Source organism: Euprymna scolopes, chromosome 26, assembly GCF_053919585.1.
Source record: "Euprymna scolopes isolate OS-2025 chromosome 26, ASM5391958v1, whole genome shotgun sequence".
In the NCBI taxonomy this organism is placed as follows: Eukaryota; Metazoa; Mollusca; class Cephalopoda; order Sepiida; family Sepiolidae; genus Euprymna; species Euprymna scolopes.
The window spans coordinates 9,761,095-9,787,594 of record NC_136507.1 but is presented as its reverse complement, the minus strand read 5'-3'; the positions used below and the strand labels follow the sequence as shown (position 1 = coordinate 9,787,594).

General features: G+C 32.5%; 1 long non-coding RNA gene across 3 annotated transcripts in view; it reads left to right on the top strand.

Annotated features, from left to right (window-relative positions):
* The window catches only part of LOC145247912 (uncharacterized), a 348,143-nt gene that overhangs the window by 80,674 nt on the left and 240,969 nt on the right, over positions 1-26,500 (top strand). For 2 of the 3 annotated variants that reach the window (XR_013863297.1, XR_013863298.1), the window contains exons 4-5: positions 6,299-6,428; positions 10,465-10,607. This is a non-coding gene — a long non-coding RNA (uncharacterized LOC145247912). The remainder of the gene's footprint in view (positions 1-6,298; positions 6,429-10,464; positions 10,608-26,500) is intronic. The other variant, XR_013863299.1, reaches the window with a different exon arrangement.

The following is a 26,500-nucleotide window of genomic DNA, read 5'->3' as shown; positions in this document are numbered from 1 at the left end:
CATTATTCCTGACTTTGAAAATTTAAACTTCAACTCAAGCCATCATATATAAAAAAAAATATTTTTTTAAATCAGCAATATGTTCTCTAGAGTCGATTTAGGTTACAATATATTGTGAACTAAGTTATTGAAGTGAGGTATTTTAAGCTTCTTCCTGACGCATCGTGATGGGTTCCCAGATAGAACAGGAAATCAGTCGATTACATTGAAAAATGGTCGATTTCACCGATTTCGATGAAAATAAATATGTAGGATTGTCAAACATTCGTTGATACTCATCTAATTCCGGGCAACGACAGGTCGCTCTGCTAATATATTATATATATATATATATATATATATATATATATATATATGTATATATATATATATATATATATGTATATATATATATATGTGTGTGTGTGTGTTTTAAGGATAAAACGTTGATTTTCACGGTGTTAGTAAAGTACCAGTTACTTTAAGAAGGGTTGATGAGTTATATTTTGTACTTTGAAAACACTCGTTCACACAGCAATGGCATAAACATGTACTGAGACTAAATACAAAGGAAAGTCACTTTTCACACATTTAATTATTACCTCTCTTTTGGCGTCTAAACAAAAGACGAAGTTAATGTATTTTTTTTATTATTATTTATATTATTTTGGACTCGCTTTCACGTGTTTAATTTATTCAAGGCGTATAAATCATCCTGTGGAAAAAAAATGACCGTAAGTTACGCCTCTTGGGGAAAATACTAAAAAATGCAGGAAATAGATGATCAATTGAAATAATTACAAAAAGTTATAGAAATTAAAAATGGCGCACGTGAAAAATAATTCAGAAGGTTTGAAAGGAAAAGATATAAAAATTTATTGGAAATATGATACTTGTTGAAAAAAAAAACAAAGGAAGGTTCAATCAAATAGATTTGCATGAAGGAGAGCTAATTTGTAATAATTACTGTGTGGACTTTGTTTTTTATGTCAATAATCATAGTATTTTTTTCATTATTCAAATGAGTCCACGAGTCTTCAGAAGCGGTTTTGTCTGTTGGCTGGTGACTCTTTGTCTATATATGGTTTTACAAGATTTTCATGAATGGACACATTTCCAGACATATTCGTTTATGTAAGCATCTTAACTCTTAGGATGCTTGGTATAAAAAAATTATTCTGCTCTTTTTCATAATACAACTAATCTAAGATGTCAACTTTTGACTCATATTATTTTTGCCCTATCAAATTTAACTTATCTTGGGAGAGCACTCTCAACTGGATCTCTAAGTCTTAAGTTTTAAATGTGAATGTCGTAAATTTTTAAATAGCCTATACATTGCCCGATTTTAGCATATTCACACATCAACTTGTAGCATAGCGAATAAAATACTTGGTATTCAGTTGCAAGTTATATTATTCTGGTTGGTTGAAGATTTAATTTTCCGTTCAACTGAGACCAAAATACAATTGCAAATTACTTAGAACTTCAACTCAATCACGGCTGACTGAACGAAACAATACGTGAACCCCGGCATTGAATAAACGATTCCGTTCGAAAGTTTATGCAAATTCCAGAGTTCAACAGAAATATTTCCACGTTCGACAAAATACACCCGAAGAAGGTTGAAAATTACATCGACCGTTACGGTATGCTAATAATACCCAAGATGAGAACAGTGGTGCAAATAATACAAATTATCGATACTCTCTGGTTCCTCTGCGTAACATGTTTCAACAATAAATCGTCTCTACCACAGGGGAGAGTAGTTCTGTTCTTCCTCTATAAACTTAGAATCGAAGTTCCACAGTCAGAACTTTTTTTATTACTAATTACAGCAGGGCAGGTATTTGTAGACTCTAACATTGTTGTTCTCAAAATCTAATGTCAAAAGTACTTACCTCAACTTGCCCTATAAATAAACAAATTAGGTTCATTGCATTGACCAATTTGGCACTAACATCCGTCCCGCCCATTAACAATTATCATTGAATAACCCTTGATCCTTATAATTAAGCATTAAATGAAAAATAGAATTGAACGCAAAATATTAATATTCAGTTAAGCATCTCTTCACCTGCTATTTTGTCTGTCACGTTTAAGTTTCAAATAGCATTTGCTTTGGTATGGCAGACATTTAAGTATTAACTAAATAAATTAAATAGACGCGCCTTTATAATATCCTGGTTGTGTGTGTATTTTTTAATCTGATGCTTCGTATATTTTATTTTTGTAAATAATTGATATTCGTGACTTTTTGTATTCGTAACGTTATTTTCTCTCTTTTTTTTTTTGGTTCTTCGATTTGGTTGTTTTTTAAAAATATTTTTCAATTGTTTATTTCGTTTAAAATGTATAACGTTTTTTTTTCACTTTTATCTTTTTCTTCGTATTTATCCAATTAAAATTTTCATGAAAATCTTTTTTCTTCCTTTTCGATTATTAATTATGTCTCGTTTGTTTTTCTTACTCCCGTTTTTCTCCTTTCATCTATTATATTTTCTTTCATTATATTCTCATTTCCATTTTGTAAGAGTTTCTGTTTTCTAGGAAGATTTTCATTTTCGTCTATTACATTTTCTCACATTTCCGTTTAATTCTTTCGTTATATTTTCAACTTTTTTGTTCCATATCCAACTTCTTTTGTGATATGTTCTACTTTTTTCGTCAGATGTTTTGGTTCTTTCATCAGAGTTTCTATTTCTTTCGTCAGATTTTCTAAAACTTCATTTGATTTTCTACTTCTCTCATGCTATTTTATACTTTTTTTACATTAAATTTTCTAGTTCATTGGTTATATTTTTTGCTTATTTCGTTATATTTTTTTTAGTTTTTTCGTTATATTTTCTAGTTATTTCGGTATTAGTTCTACATATTTCGTTAGATTTTCTATCTCTTACATTATATTTTATAGTCTTTCGTTGTGTTTTTTACGATATTCCTTATATTTTCTAGTTTTTTTTGTTATATTCTCTAGTAATTTCATAATATTGTCTACTTCATTCGGTATATTTTCTACTTTATTTTTTATATTTTTGAGTCCTTTCGTTTAATTTCTATTTCTTCTTTTATGCTTTCTTATTTTTACGTTATATGTTCTATTTCATTTGTTATATTTTCTGTTATTTCGTAAAACTTTTTCGTTTGCTATAATTTCTATTTCTTTCGTTATATTTTCTAATTGCATCGTTTTTCTATTTTTTATTCTTTACTTCTTTTGTTATACGTTTTACTTTTTGTCATCGTTTATACGTTGTATTAGAGTTTCTGCTTCTTTCATAATATATTTTACTTTATTTATTATATACTTTATTTTTCGTTTGATTATCATTTTCTTATTTTAGATTTGTTTCATTAGATTTTCCATTTGTTTCATTAGATTTCTTCTTTCCTCTTGTTATATTCTCTTTGTTGTTATCTTTTACCTTATTTTGTCAATATTCATTCTCTCTTTTTTCTACAACTGTCTCTTTTTCTTTCTTCTGTTATCGTTTTAATAATGATTTTTCTTGCCTGTCGTCTGATTTTTTTTTTCATTATTTGGTAATCATTGTATAATTCTTACTTATCCCTGTATTATATTGTTCCGTTTGTCGTTTCAGCATTTTCCGTTCACCATACCACCTTTTTCTGACCCCAACCTTTTCTTTCTCACTTTATTTCTGCTACCCCTTCTGGTGTCATTTTTCTCTTCTCTCATTTTCCGACCTTAATATTAATTTTACACATCTACTTTTTACACCATATCCGCATTCGTTTAATTCAACCTTCTTTTTCTTCTATCCCGTCATTCTATCGCTCCAAATTTTTCTCTCCTACATTCCCGTGTGTCTTCTCGCTACATATCGGCCACAGTTTTTATCTGAGCCTTGGCGCATTTCGTTTGATACCCTTCTCCTGAGATAATTACGAGGGTTATGACATATTCTTTTCATTTTATTTGACTCGCGAGTATATATGCGACACAGTTAGACACAGTTAATCAACCGAGAACCACATCACTCTGTATAAAAACATATAAGATATAAACGGATACATACGTGAGAGTCAAAACAATAAAAAATAATATGCTTAGCCCTAATAATTACACTCCAACACCCGATGTATCGTCTCTCTCTCTCTTCTCCCCCTTTAATCTCTTCTCTACTAATTGCATCAGTAGTTACTCTCTGTCCCGCTCATATGTTAATTACTCACCTTATTTTTTACTCCTTTTCACCTAAAACAATCCGAGAGAAAAAGTATTAGGGTTAGAGGTTTTTTTTTTTTTTTTTTTTTACACAGTGATACCACTTATCAAGACCCGGAAGCAACTCAGGGATAAGGGTTATTGCAAGTACATTACGTTAGTGAGGAGATTTGCTGAAGTGTTTACTTAAGGGGGCGGTTCATTAGGAATTTGTTAACATTATACTTGAAGACATCCAAGTTGTAGTCCGGAGGGAAGCAGGCAGACGGAACAGAGTTCCACAGGGGTGCAGTTCTAAGAAAGAAGCTCTGCTCATGGAATCCGCGTTTTGATTTAGGCACAGATATAGAGTGGGGGAAATTTTTCACAGTGGATTCAGCTAGACGGGTGTTTTTCGTGAAAGATTGGCGAAGGGGGACCAGAGATTGGAGTTCAGGGTTTTCTGACATCAAGGGATCCTTATAATAAAAGAGTATGTCTGGTTAATTGGCAGCATTATATTGAAGATACACAAGTTCTATGAGTTCATGAGAGCACCGTTGATTAAAGCACTCATAAAACAGGAATAGGGGTGCAGCACTGCCGAGATGGGACAGGGTTTGGGGTTAGGCCGATAGTACAGACATATTAGATTTGCAACTCATTTTGGGATTATGTTGTATGGTGAAAAACTAGTGGTAGATGCACCAGCACAGAGGTGGAAACAATACTTTCCGCATGGACGTCTTGTGGCATTGTGAGGATATATGATCCTCTCCGATCTGAGTAATTTGTTAGCACGATAGATGGGTTCCACTTCCTTAAAGTATTTGTTCCTAATCATGTTGTTCATGAATGTTAAGCTAAGAAGGTTGAATGGTCTCTCTGTAAGCTTTTATTTTACACACACCAACTCTTTCTTTTATTTTTTTTAATGTAAACTGAGATCTTATCTTTCCAATTTCAGAGTCGTCATCGCTTATCATTTCTTTACTTAAATGCCCTGCCATAAAATTTTACACAATAAACAATCCACAACATATTATTTTTTTATTTTATCTGAGGATAAAGAAATATAAATCATTATTTGACTTACCACAGGCAAATGAGATTTCGAGGACAGATTGAAGTTGAACTTTGCTTTATTGGCGCGCTTATGATAACAAACCGAACTTACCTAAAGAAAAAAAAAAGATAGAAATAGAAATTAATAAACAACTTTAATTAGTAGTAATTTAACTGCGTAATAGTAAAATGAAGAGCAAATAGATTTCACAATAAATTCCCTCGTGCAAAATGTATTTGTTTGTACAATAATACGTCTCAATTTTAGATTTGCAAGCAATATAGCAGATGGAAAAACGTAAAGCAAATAAATTTGGAATTAACAAAGGAAATTAAACAACTGCAAGCAACATCGAATTTTATAAATTAATAAATGGAAAGTAAATATGGTCGGTTGCTGACGTTGAATCAAATAGAAATTCACGAAACATCGTGCATGATTTTCAATAAAAAGGTTTCTTTTTCATTCAAACACCCGTGTAAATCATAACATCTTCAATGTTGTCTTATTACTTAATGGGTGTACAATGCAAGCTAATAACTATGTGAACCCGTATTGTCCCTCCTGATTTTCTTAAAATATTAACGCCAGTTACATTAGTTATCTGTAATATATGTATTACTTTTAGCCATTTTATAAAGAATAAGTGAAGCATGCATGATCCCCTGTGAATGCACAGTGAACAAGACATAAAAAAATGACTGAGTTCAGCATTTGCTCTCCCCTCCATTTAGCCCCAAATTTTCCCAGTCCTGGTAAAAATGAGCAAACGGTGCAGTTTCAGACCATTACATATGTAAATTTGAGTTCTGCACCATGAAAAAAAAAAAGAAATGACATCCATCATTTGCCCCCCCATTAAGACCCAAAGTCTCCATATTTCAATTTGAGTTTAGCACCATGCAAAACTGCTAAATAGACATATACAAAAATTTTGAACAAATATGGTAAAATAGTTTAGAAAAATAGTGTGTTTTTTCGAAAGGCACCCGTAGGGTACAACATGAGTTTTCCCGGAAAAATCCGTTCTGTTACATTTTACTTACATCATGTTTAATGTTTGTGCAATTTTTTTTAAATTCAAGGCGTAGTTATTGAGAAATGTGCGGACATACAGAAGGAACGAAAGGACAAGGGTGAATTTACAGGACCACCATCCTTTTGTCGGGGGACCTACAAATAATTTAAGAAATCGTTTTTGGCAACAGAAAATAGGTAAATATTTTTCGATTCTGATACTCCCCCCCCCCCCAAATTTCAAATTTTATCGATTCCTGATTCTGATTAATCCTCTTAACACCAACATGTATATATGATTTTATAACTATATGTATATTATATGTACATTATATAACTCAAGCAACGAGTTGGGGAAGTTGACAAGCGGCGTTGCAAGCTTCAGTCCAATATAAGTATTAATGTTTATATTTATCCTAACCATTAATAAAACGCTCGATACTACAAGAAACTCCTCGGAATTTTGATATTTCACCACCCTTTTTATTAGGTTTATTCTGTTGAAAAGAACTATTTTTTGCATGTAAATCTCTGGTTTACAGCATTTGTTATATATATATATATATATATATATATATATATATATATATATATATATACATACATACGTACGTATATATATATGCATATATATACATATGCCTATATATACATATATATATACATACATATATGCATACATACACACACACACACACATATATATATATGTCATCGAAAACCAGCTGTTTTGATGTTTTATGGCATATTGAGGCAAACATCAAGCCATAGATGCGAAATGTGAATACTACTTTATAAGAGTATTAAGAAAGTACGTAGTAAGTCGAAATTGGCTGAGAAAAAGCAAAGTTTTATTTGCCATTTCAACTGCCATCTAGTCAAACTTTACAAATAAAAATAAAAAATTACATTTTATTAAGATATATAGGGTGGAAACATTATCTATGATTTTCTTCGCTTTATTTTCAAAATTCTCAATTTTGTCGCAACCAACGACAGTAAATGGACAACATTGCGCTCATTGTTCAGGAACGGGTGATAACTATTTGTTAATATGGTGAAATAATTACGTTTTTAGTATACTACACTTGATTTGGTGGATTCTCAAATAGTCTGCACTTACAATAAATAATTTCGAAATTAATTTCGACACGCTTCTGTCAATACTCATTAATAAAAAAAATGGGCACTCTTCTATTAAATCCTATTTTCAAAATGAAGTGACAAGATCGCAATCATATAAATAGAAGCAGTAGACATTCGTGTTTTTGCCTGCACTTTTTGTAAGCATCGAACACACTGGCTGTACAAACACATTTTTACCAATTGTTAAGACGATAATAATAAAACGGTAGTACAATTGTACCTATCATCTCTCTATACTAAAATTCATTATTGAATCAGATAAACAAAGTGTTTATGCAATAATAATAAAAGCTTAACAAAGAATATGTTTCATGTAGAAAGGTAAAAATATTCTTTCATAACAAGTTGTATAATAGCAAATACTGAAACGAAAATTAAAAACATTTCAATTTTGTATGTCTAAATTTTTTAGATAAGAATTCGTTATTCGTATTACTTGAATTATTAAAACTATCGTTTTGGTTTAGTTTTGATCCTCACAACATTTACGGCAATGTAAACTCCGACATTCTTCAGGTCTATTTTGGCGAACTCTGGAATGTTAATTTAAGTCTCATAAAACCCATACTAGAATTGTCAGCAAATAAGTCTTGGCGTAATACTTGGTAAAATGAAGTGGTATATTACATTCTTCGGGAGAGTGATGGTTTGTCCTCATTGCAGGCGACACGAAATACACTTGTAAATTACTTATGGCTTCTACCCAGTTATTGCTAAAGAAACTAGAGCACGCTACTCCTGTTGGTTATAGAGTAACATTCGAAATTTTTGCAGATTCCGGAATCTAACATAAAGATTCTACTTATTTTTGTGGACTATTATCCTGCATGCAGTTAGGAGATCCTTGCAACCTCTATCTCACAGAAGAGATGTTGCGAGTTTGTCTCTGATGTATCGTTATTTTCATGGAAAGTGTTCGACTGAGCTTCAATCCATGGTTCCCCCCTCGCCAAACTTTCACAAGAAACACTCGTCTAGCTGTAAACACTATCAATAATCCCCCCCACTCTTTATCTGTGCCTAAACCTAAACGTAGATTTCATGAACAAAGCTTCTTTCTTAGAACTGCACGCCTGTGAAATTGTCTTCCGTTTTCCTGCTTTCCGGCTGACTACAATATGGTTGTGTTCAAGTCTAAAGTAAATAAGTTCTTGATGAGCCGTTCAATATAAGTTATCAAATTTACCAAATTTTCATTACTAATGATTAGTATATTGCCCAATTTCTACTGTACACTCTTTAACCATTATCCTTGAGTGGCCTCTTGGCCTTGATAATGTGGTGATTCCTATGTAAAAAAAAAAAAAAGTTCATATCCCGTTGCGGTTACCAGCTGACGAAGGTCAGAGGAATAATTTGCCGAAACGTCGTGAATCAACAACTAAAAAGATGAGCATACTAGTCCATAATAAATAAAAAAAGTAATAAGTAATACTCATCTTAATAATGAATTCCAATTAAAAAAATAACATAAAGATTCTTCTGTTCGTCATGGTACAAGTGAAGAATGTCGAACGATACATGGGCCGAAATGTTGTGTGAATAAGATAAGGGAAGTAGTGCGAATAATCTATATAAAACGATATCAAGTTTACTTAATATGCAATCTCCTCGCGTCACCGTTTTCAAACAATACAAGCAATAAAGTGGAATAATCCAGTTTCCGGCATTCATCACGTAATCAACATCCCCTGTTTCTGTTAGCATATATGGATCATAGCTTGTTTTTATTTGTACAATACGAGATAAAAATGTATTAACGAAACAATAATGTAAGCAAAAGCAATTCACGAGCGACACTCGTAGGTTAAATTACATTTTGTATCTGCACTATAAGAAAAATGTCGTTTTTACACTAGTATAAAATCGAACGGAAGGATTGCAATCTTGTTCATTTAAAATATTGAAGTTGCAATAAAGTTTTACAGTTTCACTCTAAATTCAGTTTAATCTATAAGCTCACAGTAGGAATCGCCTTAAAGGCAGCTGAGCGAGTTTAGGTAAGCGAATTAGAGCTTTTGTTGCTCGAAATCAGTACACGCCTATACGAGTTCAGGAATTAAGGTGAAGCTCTCCAAGGTTCCATTCTTATTGTCAGTTTCCCTTAAAAACATCGAACGCCAAAATTGATTAGCTATGCTGCTATGTTTGCGAGATATTCTCGATTTTAACTTGACATTTTTTTTTTCTGTTTTCCATCAATCTTTGATTTTTTCTCACTATTCTTACGTGTCACTTTCTTTATACTTATTCATTTTTTTCTGTTTGGCTTTCTATTTCGTACTTATTTTGTTCGTTGTTTATATTTCTTTATCATTTTAACTTTGATTTGAAATTCATGTTGGTTTTTCCGTTTGTTATCTCTTCTTAATTTCCACTTTTATCCTCTTTATTATCTCTCCCTCTCTCTCCCTCTCTCTCTCTCATGCATTTTCTTTTTTAAAGTTGTTCCTTATTACATATCATCTTTGTTGTTTTACTACTTATTTTTTCTTACATTCTCTCTCTCTCTCACTCTCTTTGTGTTTTCTGTCTTCCTCTTTTCTTCTTTCTCTCTTGTATTTTCCTATAATTTCCACTCTTCTCTATTCTTTTACCCGCCGGTTATTTTCTCTCTTTGACATTGTTTGCTTTCTACCTTTTTTACAAGCGTGTTTTCTTTTATTTTTTTTACAATTCTCTACCTTGCATTGTTCTGTACGATATATTTTAACATTCTTAGTCAAACATATGTTGTTGATTTTTTTCGTGCTTACTGTTTCTTAGCGTTATTTCTTTTACCACGGCTGTAGTATCTCTATCTTACTTTTCATAATCTTTGTTTCCTTACTTTTGACTTCATGCTTTATCCCATCAATCTAATTGCTTATTCTTCGTTATTACTATTGCTATCATCTAATTTGCTTCAATATTCTTTATTGCTTTTTATTGAAAGTCATTCCTATTCATTTATTTATTTTTTATGTTTTTACCGAATTCTTCGAGTGTTCAGAGTTTATTTTATTTTATTTTTTATCCAATAGGATAGTAACTTTACATATATTAATTATTCGAATAATTAGAAATGACATGTTTTTTTAATATGCAGCTGAATATATCAGTTTCCAGAACGACATTCACATTGACCACTGGAGGTATGTATTTAACGAGTCTGCACTACACTATGAGAAGAAACTACGTGGCTGGAAACGTGCGTGATGTCACATGAATACAAGAGAGGGCGTGAGAGAGGTAAGTCAGATTGTTAGGAAAATAAGCAGATATTACTTGAAAATAAATGATTCTAGATTCATATAAATAGGCTACAGATCAGTATATCCGTAGCTCGTAATGTTTGTCAGTCGCTAGCAGAAGCGAGGGAGATGTAAACAGCTTAAGGAACGGTAATTATTTAGAATCTTATTATGTTCTTCTTCATATTGAACATTTTAATTCAAAATACCTCAGTTATTAGTAGAGTGTAAAAATTAATAATGCTGTTACATTTTGAAAGTGCATTGATAAACGTAGAGGAGACACGAAGCAAGTTTACAGACGGTTATCCCATGTACGTCCATGATAAAACGGATAATGACAAACAATTGGCAGATGTAATCTCTTCTATCGTTCATCAAGAGCATTATAGATTTATTTATGTGTATTGACAGCAGTTTCTCATTAAAGCATTGTTTGTTATATCGCGCAAAACAAGAACAGATAACCCATAAAAATTGAGATAACTATTTTATTAAGTAATTATCCAAGATATATTTACAATTTTTGCTGTATCATATTTTTTTCGGTTTTTCATTGTGCACTCCTTAATTTAGAATCCATTCGTATACTTCTGTTAAAAGATGAAGAGGAATATTCTGAGACCGCTCAATATTTATTAGTAAGAATGCGATGTTCATATCTTAAAATATAGATCCCGTTCATGCTTAGAATATTTTCGTCTCTTTCGTAACACTTTTACTTGCAAATATAGTGGATTCTAGGAAAAATTTAACTGTGGTGTCATATTTTGGATTGTATTAATAAGAGACATGCATTTTATTTTAATGTGATTATGAGTTATCAGAATTTCCCGTCAGATGGGAAGTATATGTAATAATTTTACGGAAGATTACCTCTCATGTTATCGAAGGTTTTCTTATATATATATATGAGTTGAGCATATTGAGAAGTGAAACACGAATTACCATTAGCATATAAGCGACGCTCTTTGTGTAAACAAATCGAGCGGAGGTATTTCAGACGATATCAAAAACATCGTTAAAACTCACTACTCGTTCAAGCAGCCGCCAATAGCGTAATGGTTAGGAGCCTTGACTGCCGTACAAACGGTCGGGTTTCTATCCTGGCTTGAGGTAGTTGCATGTCTAGCCGCACTGATGAGCTGCGAAACAGTACTGCATGTGGATGACTATATATATATATATATATATATATATATATATATATATATATATATATATGTTACAATTTGGAATTCTATTGCACTGTATGAATTTATTTTTTATACTTTCTGATAATTTATTCCGAAATCTAGATAGTTTATCGAATTAAGGCATAAAAGCTTACATGCAATAAAGTTAACGCTGCTTACTTTTAACCAGAATAAACCCCCGTCGTGAAGAAGCAATAGAAAATCATTCAAGTTCACAGAATTCAATTAAATGTTAACCGTTTTCGAACTCGAAAGCGAAACCCCGCCCAATTTCCAATTAACTGCTATCGAACAGTTGGACACTGATCACGACTAAAATAATTGATTAATTATTCGATTCAAACTTACTTATATCTATTTTACTAAATTCTGGATAATCATCGCTTGTTTATCTAAACCCTTTTCTTTTATATTTTCTTCATATAAAATACATTCTAATAGACCCCGTTATCGAATGCAGTATAAAGCCATTCAAGTTTGATTCTTTGAATGAATTCTAAGTTACAATTCGGTGAACAAATCACCCTAATCTCGTAACTATAACACTCATAAACTATGCGTTGTTTAAAAAACTCTTTCATAGGTTTGATACTATTTAACATTTTAATTTCAAATTTAGTATGGTCAGCCAGAATTTAAACAATTTTGTACTGCATAGCTAATCATTAGATCTGTTTACTTTTATAGTATTATTTAACTTGAAAGGAAGAGGCTTATTTTAGTCATTCAAGCATAGTATATCTTAACAAACATATCGTAGTTATATGAATTTATGAAAAAATCATTATAAGACAAGAAGAGGCAGAGACCAAAACGGCATGGGTGCGACGGAAAACTGAAAGTTTAAACTTTATGAAATACGAACAGAAAATACGATTTTCAAATAATTCAATATATATATACTTATTAAAGTTTTAAATATATATATATATATATATATATATATATATATATAAAGTTAAAGTGTATGTCTGTCTGCCTGTGTATCTGTGTGTCTGTGTGTGTACATTTCCCTAGGCAATAATTCTCTCAATTTTAAGTCTACAGACTCGAATTTTTATATACAGGTTACTGAGATCTGAGAAAAGGTTTGGGATCGGTGTTCGACCAGAAATTCTGGCTGTTAAGAGGTCAAAATTGAACGATTTGACTTTTTAGAACTCTACTAAACTCCTACGACAATTTTCAGTCTAAACACTTGAAATTTTATATATATGTTCCTTGGACATGGATCTAACTTAATAACTTGATTTGAGCCCAAAACAATAATTGTTAAGGGGTCATAATAGGGATCAAATTAAAAGAAAAGTGGCCTCTGCGGTCTCTTCCAAATTACTCAGACAATTTCTGGTCTAAACATTTGAAATTTTACATAAAGGGTATTCAGAGATAGAGCAAGCTTTTTAATCGGTTTGCCTCGAAAACTTTTAGTTACCAATACAGAAATGTATGTATGTATGTATCTTTGTTTGCATGTATGCCTAAAAGTTTTGACAGAGGCGACGGATTTTACCAACATCAGTATCGTTTTAAAGTCCGACCTTTCATACGACAAATATTGAAAAATTGTCTAAAAACATTTATATCTTCACCTTAAACTGGGAATCTTTCTATAGGGGATTCGCTTTTTTCGCCAATATTTTTTAAAGTCATTCTCTCCTTTCGATTGTCCAACCTTAATTTTAAAAAATGTCACTTCCGGTTTGGCGGTAGTCGTAACAGCATACACGTCAGGTTTTTTCCCGTTCTTGTCCTCCTTCGCGGTACGGGTTCGAGCCTGCCTTCCTGCTACCATTTTTTTTTTTTTGCTCAACAGACACATCCAAATACTCGGACAACGCCGGTTTGAAATGCAAGTATATATATATATATATATATATATATATATATATATATATATATATATATATATAAGTTATTTAATACAAATAAACAATTTCACACACACAAACAAGGTTGTATCTATATGATTGCATATATATATATATATATATATATATATATATATATATATGTATAAAGTTATTTAATACAAATAAACAATTTCTGAAACTGGGTTCTATAGGAGGCAATCTTACCTTTATATTTAAATAAATACGGCACAATTTATGTTGAAAATACACCGGTTTGATCAACTTGATTAACCATATTTTAGAATTACTCAGACTATAAGTACTCGATAATCTAATTTGTTACTGGTTTGGGAACTTTTCCGAATGACCACCCGGAATTGTCGTAAATTCAGTTCTCTAATAAGCACTAAAATGTACAGTATTAATATATAATATCGACAAATACGTGTTTCATTTTTTGAAGATGAACCGGTGTATATTTAGCCCCGCAGGGGACTTACTCAGAAGCTCAAACTTTAGACATTAAGACACAAGTTATTGTACAAGTCCAATGCCCCAGTAATTGAAAGCAGCCGGCTAGTCAGTATAAGAAATTTTGGTAAGATTCTCGAAAGTTAGGTTATGGTAGAAACGGTGTTATTCTTATATCGGCATGCTATATATATATATATATATATATATATATATATATATATATATATATATATATATTATATATATTATATATATTATATATTATATATATAGTATATCACATATATATATATATATTATATATCATGTATATATTATATACATCACATATATATTATGTATATTATATATATACATATTATAAATATATATGTGTGTGTGTGTGCGCTCACGCGATCATGTTGATTTGTGTGTAATAATACTTCTGATAATCTATCCAAATACCAATATCACAGCAACGCTGCTATAGGCATTTCAATTAAATCGAATTAATACAATTCATCAGCACCCGACGCAAAAATAGTTTTAATAAAGCTTTGTTCACATAAATAACAAACAAGAATTTTTTCTACGTTAATTTTTTGACGGAAAATTTAATTAATAAAACAATTAACAAACAATTTTAAATCCTTAAATAATAACGCTAAAAGTGATAAAAGAAAGCGTTTCCAAAGTGTCCAGAACATTAAAAGAGCAATGAAATTTTCTCAGAACATTTTTTTTATTTATTCATTACGTATTCTCATTTGTCCTGATTTCACCTTACCCTGTCGCACGGACACCACACGTATATGCCTGTTGTACAATAAGGAATACAACTGGAGTACTTGGTAGCATGCAATCAATATGAAAATACTAATATTTAAACTTGTAAACTAAATTAATATTAAATATTATAGGAGATATGAAAATACGTAGCACACAGTATAGAGAACATATTAATATAAAAGAATGTAGAGTATAAATTATAGAACGTACCGGGTGTGGTATTTTACCTTAGATATATACGTAGAAATTACTTATAGGAATTTCTATGTCCCTGAAGCAGGATTATAGTATTATTTCAGTTAATATTAACAAGGTATTTTATGTACTATTTTAGAGGAAATTACTATACTATCTTTCAAGGCTTACTCCAATTGCTGGTGTGTTGCTTCCTTTATTGTTACAGAAGGCTATTTTTGTGCATAATCGCCTTCGTTAAGAAATAGGTCGATTACATCATGGGAATTGGCACAAAATATTTTCATGAGCAAACTCAAACTTACGTTAAATTTAATAACGATAATAAAATTGAGCGACTCAGATTGTTTCTTTGTTTAAAAGGTTAAATACGTGGGCACTTTCATAGACGAAAATAAGTGTGTAAAACATTAACCGGGTGGAAAGCTAGCATATATTTTAGTTGAGGCTATATTAACGATTCTTAAATTATAGCAGCGTATACCGACGTCCTGTACGAGGTTAAAGTACTTACGCTGGGGAAATATTCGACCAAATACATATTACGTAGCATATATCACAGAGAGAGAGAGAGAGAGAGAGAGAGAGAGAGAGAGAGACAGACAGACAGACAGACAGACAGACAGACAGACAGAGGAAGGGAGACAGTGACAGAAATACAAATACAGTCCAGTAGAGAGACGCGATGCGTTCAGATGTATAAATTAAATGGACTGCCAACATACAATTAAACAGTGGTTATTGATCTCTCCCTAGTGTTTAAAGATTCGGAACGAATTGAATAAATGTCATCAGTCTTTCGTCTCTCTTGGCTAAGTGTATTTCCTTTGAAAGAATAACGCTATGTCATTGAAGGATAACGTATAAGCGCATGCACGGAGAATCACCAGTAACAAAGTAAGGATATAAATTTGTCAACTTGATCATTTTTATAATACTTTCGGCCATATGGTGGTTGGATTTATTACGCTATCCGCAGAACGTAAGAACAGCAATAACAATCACTTTTTCAAATCGTGTAAAAAATCGACCAGTAAGTTCTGAATAATTTAATATGCTATACAAGTGTACACTTTCTGTTAAAACGACAGAAAAAATCACTTTTTGCTAGTGCTTGAATTACGATTTATATTCTTATAAAATACAGTCTCAATCGGGGAATTTAAAAAATAAATAGGAAAGTAAACGTGACAAATCAGTAATTAAAATATCAAAAACGTATTAATCGACACAAAATAGGAAAAATTAAATAAACGGCTGATTATAGACTTAGGTGAGATATTACTTGCGAATTCATTTCAGACAATGTGGAATAAGATTATTGTTTGCTTTCTCATATTTAGTAAACACTTGCAACGGTTAAAATCAGGAGTTTTTATTAGCTTAATTTAATGTTAAAGAGAATATACCTGTCTCAGTATGCATTTCAAATTTGCTTTTCAAGCCTGAGTAGAGCATTACTCTTGTGACCGTATCATCAATGATGGTTGAAAATTAAATTAGTTATGGTTGAATTAGAGCTGAAATAGAATATTTTATTATGTAAACAATCCCGGGCACAAACCGGTGGCCTTTCCTAGGCCAGATTGTTTGTTAGAACCGCAAAATAAACGAGGGAAAAATTCGGAAACATTAATAATAATAATAATAATAATAATATCGTTTTAGTGACGATAACCGTTACATGGTATCTACTAGTATTGTTTTGTCTAGGATATGACCTTCGGGTCAAGGTTTCGGATTTTACTTGTGTGGAAAATATGTGGAAAATTACTCAGTCAGTATGCATATGTGATTTGGTCAACTTAGCCAATCAGGACGAACCTGAGTTTGACGTAATTTTTTACAAGAGACAGTAAGCAGGAGAGAGAGAAAGAGAGACGGCCAAATCAGATACCGCAAACTTTGTTTTTGTTGTGATATTTTTAATTTCTTAATATTATAGTTTTTTGGGGGGGTTAACATTGAGGTCACCACTTATCAAGGCCCTGAAGCCACTCGAGGATTAGGGTTATTGCGTGTACAGTAATCAATGGGAGATTATCGTAGTAATCCTTGAAATTGGAGATTTGATAAAGTGTCTTACTTAAGGGGGCAGTTCATCAGGTATTTGTTTACTTTGGACTTGAAGACATCCAAGTTGTAGTCAGGTGGGAAACAGGCAAACGGAACAGAGTTCCACAGTCGTGCACTTCTAAGAAAGAAGCTTTGTTCATGTAATCTACGCTTTGATTTAGCTACAGATAAAAAGTGGGGAAAATTAATGACAGTGATTTCAGATAGACGGGTGTTCATCGTGAAAGATTGGCGAGGGGAGACCAAAGATTGGAGGTTAGACGAGCACTTGCCATAGAAATAACGATAAAACAAAGAGAGGCTCGTAACGTCGCTTCTGTGGGAGAGATGTTGCTACTAAGCCATGAAATCTATTTTGAACTCTGTCATGGCATGATAGACTGTTTTTAGCAGCTCCTGTCCAGATGTAGCAGCAGTAGTCTATTATTGGGCGTATTTGGCTTTCATTCAGGTAGAGAATTGAATCAGTAGTGAGATATCTTCTGGAGCAATAGAAGGATCCCACCATCTTTCCAGCAACCTTGGCAACAGACTTGATGTACGTGTTCCATTTCAGATCAGGGATAAAGGTCAAACCCAGAAGCTTGTCAAAACATGGAGACATCCCAAGACGAGAGCCATCCATTTCAATTAATGCCAGATGGGGATCAGAGCGTTGATCATGTAAAGATAGGAGCTTGGCTTTAGATGCATTAAAAGAAACCAGCCACCTGTTCCCCCACTGAACATGCGAGCTACAGTTGAGGCAGGACTCCAGGAATAGTACGTCAACTCCGTCATCCTAGAACTGACTAAGACCACAGTATTGGACTTCCATGAGCGTTCCGAAATCAGAACCACCTATGACTACACCTATGTACCGATAAACACAATTGTATAGACCGTGTTATACGCTAATGTACACTGTAACCTGTAGTGAGATAACCTGGTCCATTCTCTTAGCTATAATTTGTAGTTTTTGTTCCGATGATGAACCTACATTCACCTGGTGATCTACGCATATATTTTTGCCATAAAACACAAACAAAAATATAGAATTTAATAATTTATTTATTGTGGACTATTAGCCTTATCCTAATAGTTCGCAATAAATAAATTAATAAATAATATCCATCTCAATAATGAATTCCAATTAATAAATATATATATGCAATTCATTCAGACTCCTGTTATGATCTCGAGTGTTATTAGCACAACATTTCGCTCGATTAAACTTCCGACCTTTTCCAGATGTATCTTGTCAAACTTAAAAATTTTCACAAAATTTCGAACAAAACTATTTATTTAATACACAGGGGATATCATGCTCTTGTTCCGCCAGCAATGTCTGACTAGATAGCAAGTAATTCGTAATTGTATTTCGGTGTCGCTCGAAATCTTCAATTTCCATCAAAGTGTAAGCTACAACTGAATTTTACTAAGTTTATTTATGAACTAACCCATAAGTCATTGCGGACAAGTACGAGGTATGAATTTTAAAACTGCTTTTGTATTTTTTTTTTAGATTTACAGTGACCGAAACGCTGCACGAATACCACTTAAGATAAGAACAGTTCTTTGAATAATCCAAATTGCATGAGATATACAAAATTCAAATACATAACAAAAGGGACAATGTAGACCGTATGATCAATGAAACAAATATGAAAGGGATATTCTCTGATATATTTCCTAACGAACCATTCGCTTTACAATTATTGTACATTATGGCTGACAACAATCGTCATTAGAAAAAGGCTATTTTTATGAGCGATTCGCTATTAATTTCTGTTTTACCTTTACCCAAAATAATACAATATTGGTTTTCCATCTATTGTTTTTACCACTTTATTCATACAATGATATCAGCTTCAGTCGTTATTTCCATGGTTCATGCATTCATCATTATTATAATGCCGATTTTCTGCATGTGTCTGATACCCCGCGAAAGGGATCCATTCGTCGTAGCTTCTGTATTCGAGCAATAATTTAGTAAGTTGTCTTACTGATCGAGTGATTGAAGCTTGTATATGGCTAGTGTGACGCGAGGACGTATCTTTATATTTTTCTGTCAGGCGGCTCTACCAGCCGGTAATTATGGCTTAATCAGTCAATCATAATCTTATTAGAAGGAACCCAGATGTACTAACATGCATTACATCCGTTTCTACCCTATTCAGTATCCCAAACTCTATAATAAATCCCGATTTGAATGTATTTGTATCTTATATATATATATATATATATATATATATATATATGATAGATAGACAGATAGATAGATAGATAGCGAGTAAACAAGTCTCTTTTTCTAACTTTCGAACGAAACCATTTCAAGTATGGAAAGAGAATGAGAAGATAAATAGCAATTAAGACCACATGAATCGATTGAAATGAAATCTGAAACAAATGCTCCACTTTAAATAGAAATACAACAGAAGGGTTTTAGTCATCAAGAATAATATATATTGAAAGAATATAAGTTTCTAACCACACAAGTAAATGTATATAAAAAGTAAGAACAAAAATACGTAAACAATAAAAGGTAAAAAAAAAACACAAGGCAGACGGAATATTGTCAACAAAAATTAACAATAATAGATTAACATGTTTAGCAGGGAAAGAGCAAGCTCATCTTTGCAGTGCTGGATACGAAAGACATCTTTCGTATGCTTGTAGTTTTTCAATACCGGGAAAATTATTATTTTCTTTCATTGATTATTTAAAGTAAATTCAAAATGTTAATTACATATGTTGCGAGATTCAAATAGATTGTTTAATTATATTACGTGGAACTTCGGAAATTCTTGATCCTTTTCGCTATTTTTAATGCGTAATTATTGGTGTTGATTTAGAGCATTTTGTATTTTTTATCTGTGAAACGAATTACCAGAGGGCTGCTTCTCTGTAAATTAAAATACAACTGTGTATAAACACAATGCCAACACCTGTTTATTAACAGTTTTCATAAGTAATCAAATTTAGTTTTTTTCATTCGTTATAGTTATCCTTCTATCATATACTTCATTATTAAACTGTCTATCAATGTATCTTATTAATGGTCACCTTGAACCGTTTTTGCCTTTATGACTATTAAACAATACACAGCACAAGTTGACGGAGATGACAAAATAAGTAGGAGAAAAAAAGAAAAAAAAAGAAAAAAAAAGATAGTTGAAAATACAAAGTATATTAAACGGATGAAGAATAGTGAAATGAAAATGAAAGAAAAAAACAAAAGAAACGTAGAAATAATAGAAAACTTTAAGTGAACGGTAATTTACAATTCATAAAAAAACTAGACAGAATCCCTTCCTAAATAGAAAAGGACAACGAAAACGTAAGAAGCATTTTAATTGAAATGAGAATATAAAATAGACCAACAAATAGGATAAAAGTGACAATAGATAGACAAATGCAATAAAAAAAGAAGACGGACAGAAAACTGATATTTAATTCAATTTTCACCCCAAACATGACACAATTACATTTTGAAACAGGGGGAATATGTTGCAGGAATATTATGGAAGAAGACAAGTAGCAATACGTCTGTTCACATTACACTTGAACTTATGCATTTCAGTACAGTTGGAAAAGCAGTATCCTGGAAGGGAGTTTAAAAATCTAGCAGTTTTAGTGAAGAAACTATTGGAGTATAGCCTTTTTACACTTAGGGGTTTCTACTGTGTAGAGATGGGATTTAGCTGATTGTCGGGTGTTTCGGGGATATTTACGCTGAGGGGGTACAAGTGCTTGTAGTTAGTCAGAGCATGTGCCATTAACATACTTGTAGAACGGGCTAAGGGATGGAACATCTCGTCAATGGGACAGACGCCGAAGTTAAGATAACAGTTCAGGAACTATCAGGTTGGCGACTCTCTTTAAACCCTGCCCAGGAGTGAGAGACTAGTAGCAGATGCACAAGCCCAAATTAACAACTATACTCCATACACGGGCGAATGATGGCCTTATATAAGTGCAGTATACTTTCAGATGTAATTAGCTTTCCGCACGGTAGAGAGAGTCAACCTTCTTAGCCGCAGCCTTGGCAATGATCTCAATGTATCTGTTCTTACTCCTGCACCCTGTGAACGTTAGGCCAAGCAGTTTAGAAGACTTACTGTAATGTGTTTTTGGCCATTGCTATTGGTGGTAGAGAAGGTTTCTTGCAATTATTGAAGGAAAGAAGCTCAGCCTTAGCAGCATTGAATGGGACCATCTATTTTATTCCCCATTCCATTACAGATGTGGGGTCATTTGTATCACTTGAATTGTTGGAACTATGCAAATATTGAATATAAGAATAGTAATTCGAATTATCCCAAAAATACAGATCATCAATTCCTATCTAAAAACTTCAGGAATATATGAAGATAAAATTTAAGAGGGCAATATATTTCAAAAAGTTAAACAAAACAGATAGAAAAATATGAAGGAAACAGAAAAAAAATAACTGATATAAAACAACGAAGTGGAGGACGAAAAAGAACAAATGTGTGATGAGAAAATCAGGAAGATAAAAATAAATAAGATAATAAAATAAATAACGAAGAGGACCATACAAAAATTATACACGTAAGCAAATAAATTACATAAAAACAAAAAAAAAATACAAATAATTGTAAAAAGCGAACAAAAATATAAAATGATAAAAAAAAGATAAAAACAGAATCTTAAAAGAAAAACAATAAATAACGGAACTTCTAATAGAAAAGAATCAATTTCATGAAATGAACCTTAGAAACGCTAACTAACCGATGGAGTTGTTATTTCTACCCAAAATAGTTCGAGCTTTATATCCCTCTCCTTTTATTTCACCTCGCATTGCCTTAAACTCAAATAAAATGAAATCAATGGAATTAAAGCATCACCGATATTTAATCAATAAAATTCCATAGTTCTAAGCTTCCTTTGTATTCGAATCAAAGGCGCCAGGCGCAACATGACAAATTTCTCTTATTCCCAAGAACAATCGTTAAAAAAATGGCATATTGGTGTATGTGACACTACCATACATCATTTTTATCCTCACTCTTGTAGGTTCTTTTATGATTCATAATTCTTTTATTATGTTAATATTTGCGTTTTAAACTCGCAGAGGCAGTGAGATCGATATATAACTGATATTCGTCTGTCAAAAATGGCAACTGATAGCGCAGTTACTGTGTTCGATTGTATCATAGCATATCGACTTCTACTCTGTAAAATCTAAGTGCCTACTGGAGAGAACTTCGGTGTCTACTAGATTTTGCTCTCGACTCTCTAAGGTCTCACTGTACAGGGGTTTATCAGGGCAACCTGGCATGTGGACACATTTCCCTGCAAGTAAACCCTGATAAAATATTTACACTAACATTTTATTCAATGTCAAAATAAAATCTCCTTCTTATACTTAATATATAATGACTCAAACGAGAACTTTCGCGCATTCGCTAGGCAGCGTTACCTAAAGTGGAAACACCAAGCTGGATAATCAACCAGATTAGATGAATTCTTGTTATGGTATTCAGAGACTAAGAGATCACAAGAAAGAGATACTATAATGTAATTAACTTATAATAGGAAATTAAATTTAATATTACTATTTTCTATACGAACTCAATGTTTTAGTATTAAAAGAGAACAATAAAAGAAAATTCGACTATCTACGTATCTCACGATGCACGGTTCAGTCCAGTAAATATCTATCTTTCCTCGAGTGATGTGCTTTCGAATGGCGACAATGAGAAAACGCTCATTTTTACTCGAATCAACTACTTATTACTAATGCCTTAAAATATCGCTATTCGAATGTAAAATAAAGCCCCTAACATGATCAAATACTCCGCCTATCCGGATATCTTCTGGTTCTTCTGAAAACTACTCAGACCACTCGTGAAAAAATTGCTACATCAGAGTGTACACAGATTCTCGCATGTTCAGAACAGCAAGCTTCCTTATACAATGTTGATCTTTGTGTATGTTTCCAGTGAAGTTCACGCTACGGCTGCATAAAATGGAGTATAACTCAATTCTGAAGACTTTGCTTCAGTGCTGCATACTCAATTGTTAAGTCGCGAATGTGTCTGTGGCAAATTGAATTGTGGCAGCCGTCCCAGACTGCCACACATTTGGGAAAATCAAGAAATGGATATTTGTTAATTTTTAACGTTACAAGTCTCAATCTATGCCCCCCACTCGATTTTTTCATTACATTTTCACCCAAAACAAAACACAGTGCTACTTTGAGGAAGGGGGCTACAATCATGGATATGGGTTGCAGGGATACTATGTAGGAAGTTTAGCAGCAAGATATCTGTTCACACTACACTTGAACTTATGCATGTAACTACAGTGAGAAAGCAGGAAACCAGAAGGGAATTCCATAGTATAGCAGTTCTGGGGAAGAAACTATGAGCCTAGAAGACTTTCTTATACCTAGAACTATTTACTGTGCAAAGCTGGAACCTGGCCGCTTTTCCAGTTTGTCGGGGGTATTTACGCCGAGAGCGTAAAAGGGTTAGTATTTCCTCGGGGGATCCATCATTAAAATACTTGTAAAACAGACAGAATTGTGCAACATTTCGTCGATGGGACAGACGTTGAAGCTTAGATGACAGTTTAGGACATATCACGGCGACTCTCTTTTGAACCTTGTTCAGGGCAGAAAGTACCAGCCCAAAAGTGGCAACAATACCCCATACCTCGGCGAATGGTTACTTTGTAGTACAGGATACTTTCAGGCGTAAGTAACTTTCTAGCACGGTAGAGAGAACCAACCTTCATCGCAGCAGCATGGTAATGCTGTCGATGCATCTGTTTCAACTCATGTTCCATGTGAACGTTAAACCGAGGAGTTTGAAAGAAGTAATTTCAGATAATGTATATTTTGTCATAGCTGTTATTGGATGAGAAAGTTTCTTGTAATTATTGAAGGAAACCAGCTTAGTTCATTTTTGTCCCCATTCCACTAAAGATTGGAGGTCTTCCACTAACGTTTCTGCCATTTCCTTAGATATATGTTCATTAGACTTCCTCTCGTGTCTGTTATAGGTCGTGGTGTCATCAGTAAATATATCTATATCAGAGACAGTTTTGTTAGGAGGTCGGTTATGAATATTAGGAATAATAAATGTCCAAGAATTGACCCTTGAGATACACACGCATTTATATGATAGGGTTTAGGTGTACGATCGTCGAAAACAACCTGAATTCTTCTCCTATTTAAGAAGAATTTAATTATGTTAAGTATTCGTCCAGCGATACCCTATGATTTGATTAATAAAGTCACATAAATGATACTAAATCGGATGTCAATAATTTTTATTACAATATTGATTCAAATGAATTAGATGGGTTTGGTACAAGAAAATATTTGTAGCTTTGGGAATTTTAAGAAGTTGAAATTCAGAATGTGGCTTAATATGTATCTTACGAGTATGTATGCAATTAAAAGCATATCTTATTTGAATTCACATCGAGAGATTGCGCCCATATCATGGCGCTTAAAAAACACTCGATTTACTCGAAAGAAACAGGCATCGTTGAAAAATATATTAATTTATATCTAATACATCCTGAACTAAATATATCATGATTATGCCTAACAGTTTTATTTAATAATAAAGATCAGTAAATAAGCTAAAGAACTGATACTATACATTTAAATATATATAAGTTTAAAATTTTTTCCGCTTTAGAATTAATAGTAAAAGTATGTTTTTTTTTATATCTAGCAATTGCTCAAGCGAACTATTTTAACATACTCAGTCATGAATATGCCGGCTAATACGTGATGGTTTACTAATTTGCATATTCCTCTGAAAAATGAGCGTTTATTAATTACTTATTCATTTTAGATAATCTCTTTATTGATGATCGGTTCTATTTCACTTTTTTTCTGTAATTCTATTTATGCCAAGATTCTGCGTAATTGCGTAGAATTTAAGATGAAAACATTCTAGCACACACACACACACACACACACACACACACACACACACACACACACACATATATATATATATATATATATATATATATATACATACCCACAGATCGCTGAAGTTAAGTAACGATTAACCTGGTCAGTAAAAGATGAGTGACCTTTGAGAATAATAGATGCTGCCTGTGCTCCCCGCTTATCTCGGCATTGTTTCCAGTCGTCCTAAAAGTTCTACTTCCAACTGCTATTTTACAAAGCTTATTCAGGAGAGGTGTTGTTGTAGATTGCCCAACTTTTGCCACAAAAAGTTCACGTGCAAATCACAGGATCGTCAGTGGCATTTCGTGGTATTCATTGAAATCGTTGGGCAGACATCGTCATAGGTGTTCGTACTTTTAGTAATCGGTGAATGCAAAATTAAAATCGCCGAAAACTATTTGTATTATACAACAAAATGATTTCTTCAAAAGATGAAGTGTTTGCATTTATATTTTCGATAAGTGTCAAATTAAAACATGTACATTTTGGATATCGAATGCAAGTCAGAAAAAGGGGAAATGATAAAAAATCAAACATTTATCCTATTCTTTATTATTATCATCTACTATCTCTCATTGAATCCGGAATGGGACGACATTTCGGTCATGAATGAGTAAAAATGACTGAACTCACAATGCAATCATCTGAAAAAACTAATAATTTACTATTGAAAGATTTTCTAAACGAAAAAAAAATACGATAATCAATACATAATCACTCGACATGAAAAGGTAATAAATAGATAGTTTGAAAATGAATCCAAAACTAGATAAAGAAGAGGAGAAGCAAAATAACAGAGGAAATGTGAAAAAAATGGATTACTGTTTTTTAAATACGGAAAATTTATTTCTAGATATAAAATCGGTCCATTATTGATAGATGTTCATTTAACACTCACCTCTTCTAAAAAATCACCCGTTATATTGACACACATATATAGAGACATAGACCCACCCTCAAATATATATATATATATATATATATATATATATATATATATATATAGAGAGAGAGAGAGAGAGAGAGAGAGAGAGACATATGGATATTCACACAAATATACAAACTTAAAATATACACTCATAGATATGCACGCATGATATACACATATACACACAAACATATACATGTACTGTTATATATTCGTTATCATCGAAGGTTATCCTTGAGGGGTACCAAATTTAGCTTTCGTTACATTTGAATATGTTATATAGAGTTCTTCATTTAGGGGCACATTTTACATTTTCTATATAACATAAGAAAGATTCCGTGTGATTGTCTCTAATATAAATGGTTGTGTGTTTGATTATCATAAAGGGAATCGTGTGTGTGACATGTAATTTCTGAACCTACCTCTGTTTCATCTCGCTGTTGGATCATCTAGGAATTT